The 9,090-nt window shown below is 47.0% G+C and overlaps 1 non-coding gene across 1 annotated transcript; it reads left to right on the top strand.

Annotated features, from left to right (window-relative positions):
* Positions 1-8,646: 8,646 nt before the first annotated feature.
* On the top strand, positions 8,647-8,775 carry LOC127691765 (small nucleolar RNA SNORA17). Its single transcript, XR_007979357.1, has one exon. It is a non-coding gene; the product is annotated as a small nucleolar RNA SNORA17 (small nucleolar RNA).
* The last annotated feature ends 315 nt before the right edge of the window (positions 8,776-9,090 follow it).

Raw genomic sequence — 9,090 nt, 5'->3', positions numbered from 1 at the left:
GAGCTACTGCCTTGTTCTCTCTTCCTGCCCTCTACCAACCCAAGCAGATCTCACGTATAAACTTATTTCTAAAATTAAAAGAAAAAAAACTATAGCAGAGAGGCTAAAATCTATTTATCGAAACCAGCATATTTTTTGGGAAATGTAAACGTGTCCTCGATGACCGGCGCAAATTCGTGGCTCCCACCTTTGTACATTCAGGAAACGTATTTCAATTCAGTGCGCTGAAACATATTTAATTCCAGGCCTCGGCTTCTCCTCAGGCAGCCGGCTTCTAATCCCAGCCTGTCACCGTGAGCGCCCAGAAGACCGTGATGCCCCCGCCATCTTCACACAACCTTGTAATCTCTCCTGTACAAGCGAACACGGAATATTACACATATATGACTCAATAAACAGAACCATTAGTGCGCGTCTTCTTTTCCCCATCCCCTCGCCACGAGGTCAGCTCAACAAATCCAAAGAACGAGGTGAAACTAGGCATGTATAGCTTTTCCTTTCCCAAATGTGACTTCCTTGGGACACCGGGGCCAAGCTAAGGCTAAACCCGTATTCCTGGTATGCTGATATATTAAAGCACCCAGGAGTGTGGGCCGAAAGACCTCCATCCGGCTCCATCAATAGCCTAAGGGTTTATTTGGTGACTGAGCAGATGCTTGGGATTCTTATTTGAGTGAGAAAAAAACTTCAGGGTCAAAAGTGGCTGGATGCTGCGGAATGGCGTTTGGGTGTCCTGAGCGCCGCAGCATGCAATTTAGGGAAAAGGCCAGGGTTTAAGGAGTGCAACCACAGTCCTAGCCTCCTCTGACGGCGACAGCTCCAGGCTGAACAGCCTAGGCCATGCTCTCTCGAGCTCTCGGTGTCCGTCCTTTGCCCGCGCTTCAGGGCAGGGCAGGCTGATCGGTAAGCGGCACCCTGCCGCGGGAGGGCGCGCCCAGCTCCCGGAGCTGGCCGACGTGTCCTCCCGGGTCCTGATTACCACTCAGTTAGCCCACTTCCTCAATAGCTATCTCTGCCGCCATGCACGCTGATGAAATGATCTCACGCTTGCTTTCTAAGTAATGACCCAAATTAAGAGAGAAAACAGAGACCCTTCAAACAGCATTACATTAATCATCTAATCATTCCCAGGAGGGGGCCGGCCGCCGCCGCCCCGTTTGATCCGAATCTAGATAATCAAGAGCTCGGATTACTGGCGCGTCGCGCCAGGCCTCCTCCCTCCACCCCCACCCCCTCCACACTTTTAATATCGGAGCGGCGATTCAGCCCACGTCTTCTGGAACATTGTTCTTCTACACCAGAGGAAACGCGGCGCGGGGCCCGGGAGTGCTCTTCCACGCAGCCTCCGAGTTGAGGGGGTGAGAACTGCTGAGCGCTGACCCCACCCGGATTTCCACCGCGGGTGGAGGCTAATTGGAGGGAAGGATGGTTACTGCAAAGGGCAATCCCAGGTAACTCTGACTGTAACTAGTGAGGGTTAGCCCAGCGCGTTGTATACAGTAGGCACTCATTACCGAGAGAGAGAGAGAGAGAGAGAGAGAGAGAGAGAGAGAGAGAGAGAGAGAGAGAGAGAGAGAGAGAAAGCCTCTTATTTTCAGAGAGCTCTTTTACCCAGCCAGGCACTCAACACCTTCGCTGTGGCTTTAGCAACAATTTACAAGCTGGTTTTGTGTGTGTGTGTGTGTGTGTGTGTGTGTGTGTGAGTGATTATTCCCACTCTGCAGAGAAAAAAAAAAATAGAGGCAGAGAGACCATCTAAATGACATGCCCAGAGTTCCACAGCTAGGAAGGGCAGGGATCCAAAGTCCGGGCTTCTAAGAGACCATCGCTTCCTTCAGTTTTCATTGATGGAAAGCAGGCTCAGGATTGTGGCCTGGAGAAGCTCCTGGCCAGGGTGGAAGATCTATCCTGGTCACAGCCAAACCTTCTGTCCTGGGCCCCCTCCCAATCCGAAGACCCATTGCGCTGAGGAGAATTGTCGATTTTGTTTGCACAGAGGACAGCGACAGCTTCCTCAGGCTGTCGCAGGGGTATTTTTAGTACCTCCGATTCAGAAATAGGAACGCGTACATTAGAATTCCATTTCCTGAAAGGAGAGCGAGCGTCCTCGTTTTTTTTTTTTTTTTTTTTTTTTTTTTTTTTTTTTTTTTTTTTTTTGTATTCCTCCCCTTCCTCCTCCCCCAAGTCTGGGAAGACGTAGCCAGGGGAGGGGGGCGAGGAATTCAGAGGGAATTTAAATGCTATCTTGTTCTGGCTGCAGTTCCCTGAGGAGAGATCGGGACCCACTGGAGCAGGCAGATTTAAGTACCAACTCTCTATGTATGCTCTAAGACCCAGGAAACCCCGGAGGCATGAGGAGGACGTGCCCACAGAAAACATGAACCAGCTCCCGGAGGCTGCATGAGTTTGGGAAGACAATCCCCCACTTCTCCACTTCTTCTTAAAGTATTTTATTAACTTTGTGTGACATTCTTAGGCCTCATTCCATTCTAGAACACCCGAGTACTCCATAACAGTCCTTTCTATCAAAACAACTTCCTCCTCCTCCTCCTCCCCCTCTTCCTCCTCTTCCTTCTCTTCCTCCTCAACCACCACCACCATCATCATCTCCCAAGAGTCCCCTTATCAGGTATGCTGCCTGGAGATCTTATGTCAAGCACAGGCCAATGCTGAGCTGTAGAGTGTGAAAGGAACTGCCTTGTAGGAAATTACAGTCAAGTGTCCTTCTCTTAAGGAAACCTGCCAAATAAAAAAGCGAACATACCACCCAGAAGGCTAGCTTTTTCCCCATCAAGCAATAGAACCCTGAGAAAGTCTTCTTTTGTAACTTTTCATGTAACTTTTTTTTTTTTTTTACAAAAAGATCTCCCCCTCCCTCTCTTGTAAACTGGAAAAATGTGTCTTCGGGTTGGCGGTTTTAAAGAGTTGTTTCCTTGCAAACCCCAAAGTGACTAAGACACAGCTCAGGTGGAGCTGGTGTTTCTCTCCACTTGTCCCTGCTGCCAGGAAGAGGTTCTCTGCTGAGGGTGAACCTGAGCAGTTTCTCCTCAAGTCCCCATGCCCTTGAGGTTGTCTCCTCCTGACTTGGTCGTTACTTCACCTCCACACTAGGCTCCTGCCAATCTTGTGCGCCTGAGAAGGTGTTATTTCACATCTGAAGGTAATTGAAGATAAACAGTTCTTCCAGATCTAGGCAGCTTAGCTCTGCCTCCCTCGGGTTGGAAGCCCTTCCCTGGTTGAAGAGGTCTGTTGTTGCGGGTGTGAGATCCAGGAAAGGATTCATTGTCCTGGAAAGAGGAAGGAGCCTTCTGAGTCTGAACATCTTCTGAGTGGTCAGCACCCTGCATAGCCGGCACCGAGCTCTCTCCTTAAGCTCTGTAACCTGCCTTCCCCTTAGCCTCCTGCATGGAAATCAGTAGGTGAAAGGCTCTGTTTTCTCTCATTTTTTCCTCCATAATATTAAACTGTTTGCATGACTTAAAGTTTGCAATATTAATAAATGACTTAAACAAGGTAGTCATCTGCTGCATATTAATATTCTAACCTTGATTAAATTGAAGAGGCCACCCTGAAAAAATATTTTAAAAAAAAATCAAATTGCGGGGGAAGGGAATCCTGTCATAGACACAAAAAAGACTCCAATTATCTTTTCCCCTACAAGATGTTTGTTCTGTCCATGACTGCTCACACTTCAGCAATCTTGCCAGCAAGACTCAAAAAAAAAAAAAAAAAAAAAAAAAAACCTTCTTCCAAAGCCACAGCCTTGTACATAACAGATTGTACAGTCCTATTGCCTTAGGCGGGTTAGAGGTTCCTCTCTACAAAGAGCGACACGGAGAAGTGCCAGCAGCATCCAGATACATTTTGGGGGGTACTCCGCATGCTCTGGACTTGGCTGGAGGAATGGGTTTACACGGAGCCCCATTTTGTTATTTGGCTGGCAAAAAGGTAGAGGGCTGCCTGAGCCAGACCCCAGAGTTAGAGCAGTAACACATCAGGTGAGCAGGTGGTAAATGGGCTGGGGGGAGGGGAGGGGGCAGGAGGAGAAGGGGGGGGGGCTGCCAGAGAGGGTACAGGAGTCTTGAGAAAACGCTGGGAAATAAACAACCTCAAGGCAGCTGCGTTGCCCTTTTCCCTGCACGTCCCTCTCAAACGTCTGAGCAACCAGTTTGCTCCCAGAAACATGTTAATTGCCAACGGCACTCATTAAGGCATGCACATGCAAAACACAGCGAGAAAGATTAACTGGACAAAAGCGCAATAATGAACTGTCAACAATCGGGCCCATCTACAGAACCAGGATCAGGCAAGAACTAGGCATTTAGAGGCAACAAAGGATTGTCTGGGACAGGAAGAAAAGACGACCTAGACTTTTGTTTAGTCAACACAATTGATTACAAATGAGAGATTAACAGGATAGCTTCAGATTTTTTTTAAAAAGAGGCAGAAAAGAAAAGTCCAATTAAGTCCGCCGAATGTTAACTACATTGCGGTCCATGCCTAGCCCCAAAGAAATTCTCATTAAACCGTCCCTGGCGATCCCTTTTGGAAAGTAATTTGTCTCCCTGATGGAGCAGAGAAAGAGAATCGTGTAAAAGAAAGCGTTAGTTCTTGGCACAATGAGCTTAGGAGACACACTAGAAAGAGCCAAAGGGGGAGTTAATGAGCATCTGACAAACTACTTGGATTCAGGCCTAGAGAACAGCGATGAAAAGATGAAATTGGCCAACAACTATTCTTTATATCAAACATAAAAAGGCCAATCTGAAATGGGGCTGTTCAAAACTGGATGAAAGTAAGTAGCTCAAGAAAAGGGAGCCGTGGCCAGGCCCCTTGCTGGACAGTGGACAGTCAGGGTGAAGAACCCAACAGGCCAAGAGTTAGGGAAGTAGATGAAAATCGGGCTCTCCACAGAGGACAGCCTCCCCACCCCAGACATTCGCAGGTGTGAGCTGAAACTCTTGCTGCCCATCCCACAGCCTGGAGACATTCTGAGAAAGAGAGAAGGTATCAGGCTAGCATTTGAAGGGAACCTCCAAAGTTTGTTTAATTTGATAATTAGCTCCTGACATTTACTCCCTCTCTTTAAGACCTTGTTTGGTCTCTGGGGGTACCCTGTGGTAGCAACATATACTAAGGTGGTCTACTAGCCTTTCTTTCAGTAGCCATTCAAATGTCTCAATCCAATTCTGTGGGGGAGAAGAGGTGGTAATAAAGGCAAGACTTTGATCACACTTGGCTTGGTGGAATGGGGCATGGAGTATTTAAAATCACATCTCATCCTTGTTTATCAGGCTTAAGAAATTTTCTTTTTTTAAATATGTCCTTGTTTGAACAAAGTAGGTCAAGGTTATATGCCTGAAGAAGACAGGATACATGTGTTCACGAACTGTAAACATCCAGGCACTCCTTGGAGCGAGAATGTTTGAAGGTTCTTTAACACAGTGTTTGTTCGTTCGTTTGTTAGTTCGGCAAAGCCAGCACAGAATCCACAGGTGAGAAGGAGGTTTCAGAGCGGCTCAGCAGCCAAGCACCCGGAGGAACAAAGCCTGAGCTTCCTTCCCATTTCTGATTAGGATCGGTGCCACCCCACATACTAGAGCGGAGCGTTTTTGATTCTGAATCTAGGTTTGTTACTTCTCCTCAGATCCTTGGTAACAGCTATCACGTTTCTGAGGGCTTGGCTTGCACCTCGCTCCGGCTTTGCTCATGCTTCCCGGAGAGAAGCACTGGTGTCTAGAAGTATGGAAGGAAAAAGAAATACAGCAACTCAAAATAAAAACAGACATCTAAGATTAAAGACGACTCCTGGTTCTCAAAGCACAGAGGTGTTACAGAACCTAGAGAAGTGCTTGAGGAGAGGAAGAATGGGGGCTTCTCCGCAGCAGACAGACCAGCTTTCTGGTAACCAGTCCTCTTTCTCTCTGAGCTGCAGATCTGACCAGTGAGTGGTTCGTGAATCCTTCATGTCTAATTTAAAAAAAAAAATCAGAGGTCTTATTTGGAGCTTTTTGGAGGTGGTAGGTAATAAAGGCAAGACTTTGATCACACTTGGCTTGGTGGAATGGGGCATGGAGTATTTAAAATCACATCTCATCCTTGTTTATCAGGCTTAAGAAATTTTCTTTTTTTAAATATGTCCTTGTTTGAACAAAGTAGGTCAAGGTTATATGTCTGAAGAAGACAGGATACATGTGCTCACTAACTGTAAACATCCAGGCACTCCTTAGAGCGAGAATGTTTGAAGGTTCTTTATTAACACGGTGTCTTCAAGGAGTTTTACTCTTTGTCTTCAAGGAGTTTTACTCTTTTCTGTGGCTCCTAAATGGTTGGTGGCTGTCCTAGGGGAAGACGAACCACCTCTAAAGAGAAACTACCCTATGGTGTTAGGAGTCATGGAACTGACACTGAATTAAGTTGAGTTCTGATCCTGCCTCAGCTGCACAAGCTGACAAGGACTTTTATCTGTTTCTGTATCTGCAACATGGGCATGTTGGGGGCTACCAAAGATGCCCGCCTCAGCATGATCCCTGTGGGAAGAGAGAACTGAATTCTGAAAGTTGTCCTCTGACCTCCCCAACACACCCAAGTGCGTGCACACATACATTTGACACATGACTTTAAACGGACATGGTAAGAATACCCATCTCCCAGACCTGTAGTGAGGATGAAATGAATAATACATAACTGGGTCTTCAGAACAGCACCTGGCAGGTGCACCCCAGTCATTCTAAAGGCCTACTACCAGGAAAAAAATTCCAGTGGGAAACCCCCAACATTTTATAAGAAAACCGGTGGAATTCTTGCATTGATTCCTCACTAGACATGGTAGCTTCTTTAGTCTCTTGTTAGTTTATTAACTAATTTATTTCTGAAGCAAGGCCTTGGGCATACTAGGCATGTACCCTACCATACTTCTTCACCCCATCTTCAAGGGCAGCAAGCAGAGGTGCTGGACAAGTACGACCCTATCCACCTTTAGTCCACACAACAGGATCACAATGGAGACGATATTTGCTCTCCTATAATGCCACGATTTTAACAAAAATGTGCATAAAAATCGCATAAAGTTTTGCTAAACTTGCCACCGCCTTATTTACTGAGTTGCCCAGTAAACCAATCTTGCTGCTTGCCCTGGCATTTGCAGTTTGTTCTGGTGCAGGAAATTTCCCAGACTCCACTTTGAAGAACAGTGACTTAGCAACTGTGTTCTTTCTCCCACCTCACCCTGATGCTGCCTCGGGAAAATGAGGTAGCAACACTGGGTCTTTTTAAATTAATACATTTGGTTATTCATTCAGTAAATATAGTTTGGTTACTACTTAGGTATCAAGTTTTCTACTGGGTTCTAGATTTACAAAGAGGGTTCAGCCTCTGCCCTGGGGGAGTTTATAGTTTAGTAGAGGAGAAAAACACATGCAACAAAAATCTCCACCCGATACGTGGCTATGAAGACAAAATTGGGCATTGAATCCAGTCTGGGTTGGTGTGTGTAGTGGGCATCTGTTATTTCTGCTGCTGATCGTCATTCTCCCGTCTGGTAACAACATCCAACATCTCCTTTGGAGAAGTCACCCCTCCCCCCACTCTCAGTCCATATGGTTAAGGTGGGAGCTATTCCATCCGGCCACGCTTGGCATGTGACCCAGGCTTGGCCAATCAGAGCACAGCAGCCCACAGGCACGGGCTCAGGAGCAAGCTGCTGACCCAAAAGGGGCCAAGGAGAGTCCTATCCAGGACTTTAGCCACAGCAGAGACTTTGTATTTAGCTTGAACGTGGTCAGCCATTCCGGAGTGGGACTGTCTGCTACATTGTTAGGGAAGATCTTCCTATATTGAGAGTGCTGGAAGAGGAGAGACAGATAATCAAGATCTAGTGCTTCACCTCATGGGACCCTGGTGTGACTGAACCGGGTGTACTGTAGACTTCTCAAGTGTTTGCTTTAATAGCATCTGTAACCCTTAAGAGCCTCGGGTGATAACTACACAGAAAATAGGGAAGACCAAGATGTTGCTCTGGAAAGAGTGACTCCTGAGATGCCAAAGAGAAACAGGTGTTAACTCCAGAGGCATGGAGGAAAAAAAAAAAAACTTATGCAGAGCAAAGACGCTGAGCCCAGAGGCCTCCAGGTCTGTTGCATAAGGAGCTTGCTATCAATTGATCTAATAGTGAAGTCTAGTTCTTCTCAGGAGCTATGGTACTGTGCGCTGGAGGCTTGCATGCTCTAAGATTTGGGCTTCTATTGTGGGAAAGGAGTATGGCAACATCCACAATACCAGATAGTAAGAGAACTCGTCAGACACTGAACCCACCCGACCCGCCTGTCTCAGACATTGAGGTTAGTGATTGCAATGATCACTAAGGGGTCTCCAGAGGGAGTGACTGGCTTATATATTTAAGATTCCAAGAATGTCTGAAGGTGTGGTCTTACGGAGTTAGAGATGTCTTTGGAGCAGTGGACATGCCCTATCAGCCGATGTCTGGCTACACTGCTTCCAGGGACAGGGGTGGCACTAAGTTGCAATGCCCTGGATTGCAATGCAATGCATGAACCAGATGATTTCAACAATTATACCAGCTGTGGGTGATTTTTCTTAACATTCCAAAGATCTGGTTGCTTTGTCTTTACAATCTTTAATAATCAGAATACGGTAGACGTGTCAGGTATGGCTGCGGTGTCACATGCGTGTCAGTAGATGGCAGAGAGGAAAGAGGGTATGTCAACACTCAGTGTTCTGACCTACGAACATCTGAATGATCAGTAGCCTAACTTTTCCTGAAAAAAAACTAAGCCCGAGACCACCACCAGTCCAGCACCAGGGCACCTCAGGCAGAGAGCTAGAGGGAGCTAGAGGCAGCTAGCCTGAGCTGACCACCAGACCCACAACCAGCAGGCCTGGGTGTGGAGAGCAGGGCGGGGGGGAAACCATACCAGAAATAACACCTGACTGGTGCCATCCTACACGAACAGGGCATAGCACTCCTGAGACAAGTCCTAAGATGACCCCAGACACTCAGAGACCTCTGGCACCACCAAGAGGAGAAAGTAAGTGACAGAGAAATGGAAGAGAAAGAGACAGAAGGGAGGC

The sequence above is a fragment of the Apodemus sylvaticus genome, chromosome 8 (genome assembly GCF_947179515.1).
Source record: "Apodemus sylvaticus chromosome 8, mApoSyl1.1, whole genome shotgun sequence".
Classification (NCBI taxonomy): domain Eukaryota; kingdom Metazoa; phylum Chordata; class Mammalia; order Rodentia; family Muridae; genus Apodemus; species Apodemus sylvaticus.
Note: the sequence above shows the minus strand (reverse complement) of the source record. Positions and strands in the feature narration are given on the sequence as shown.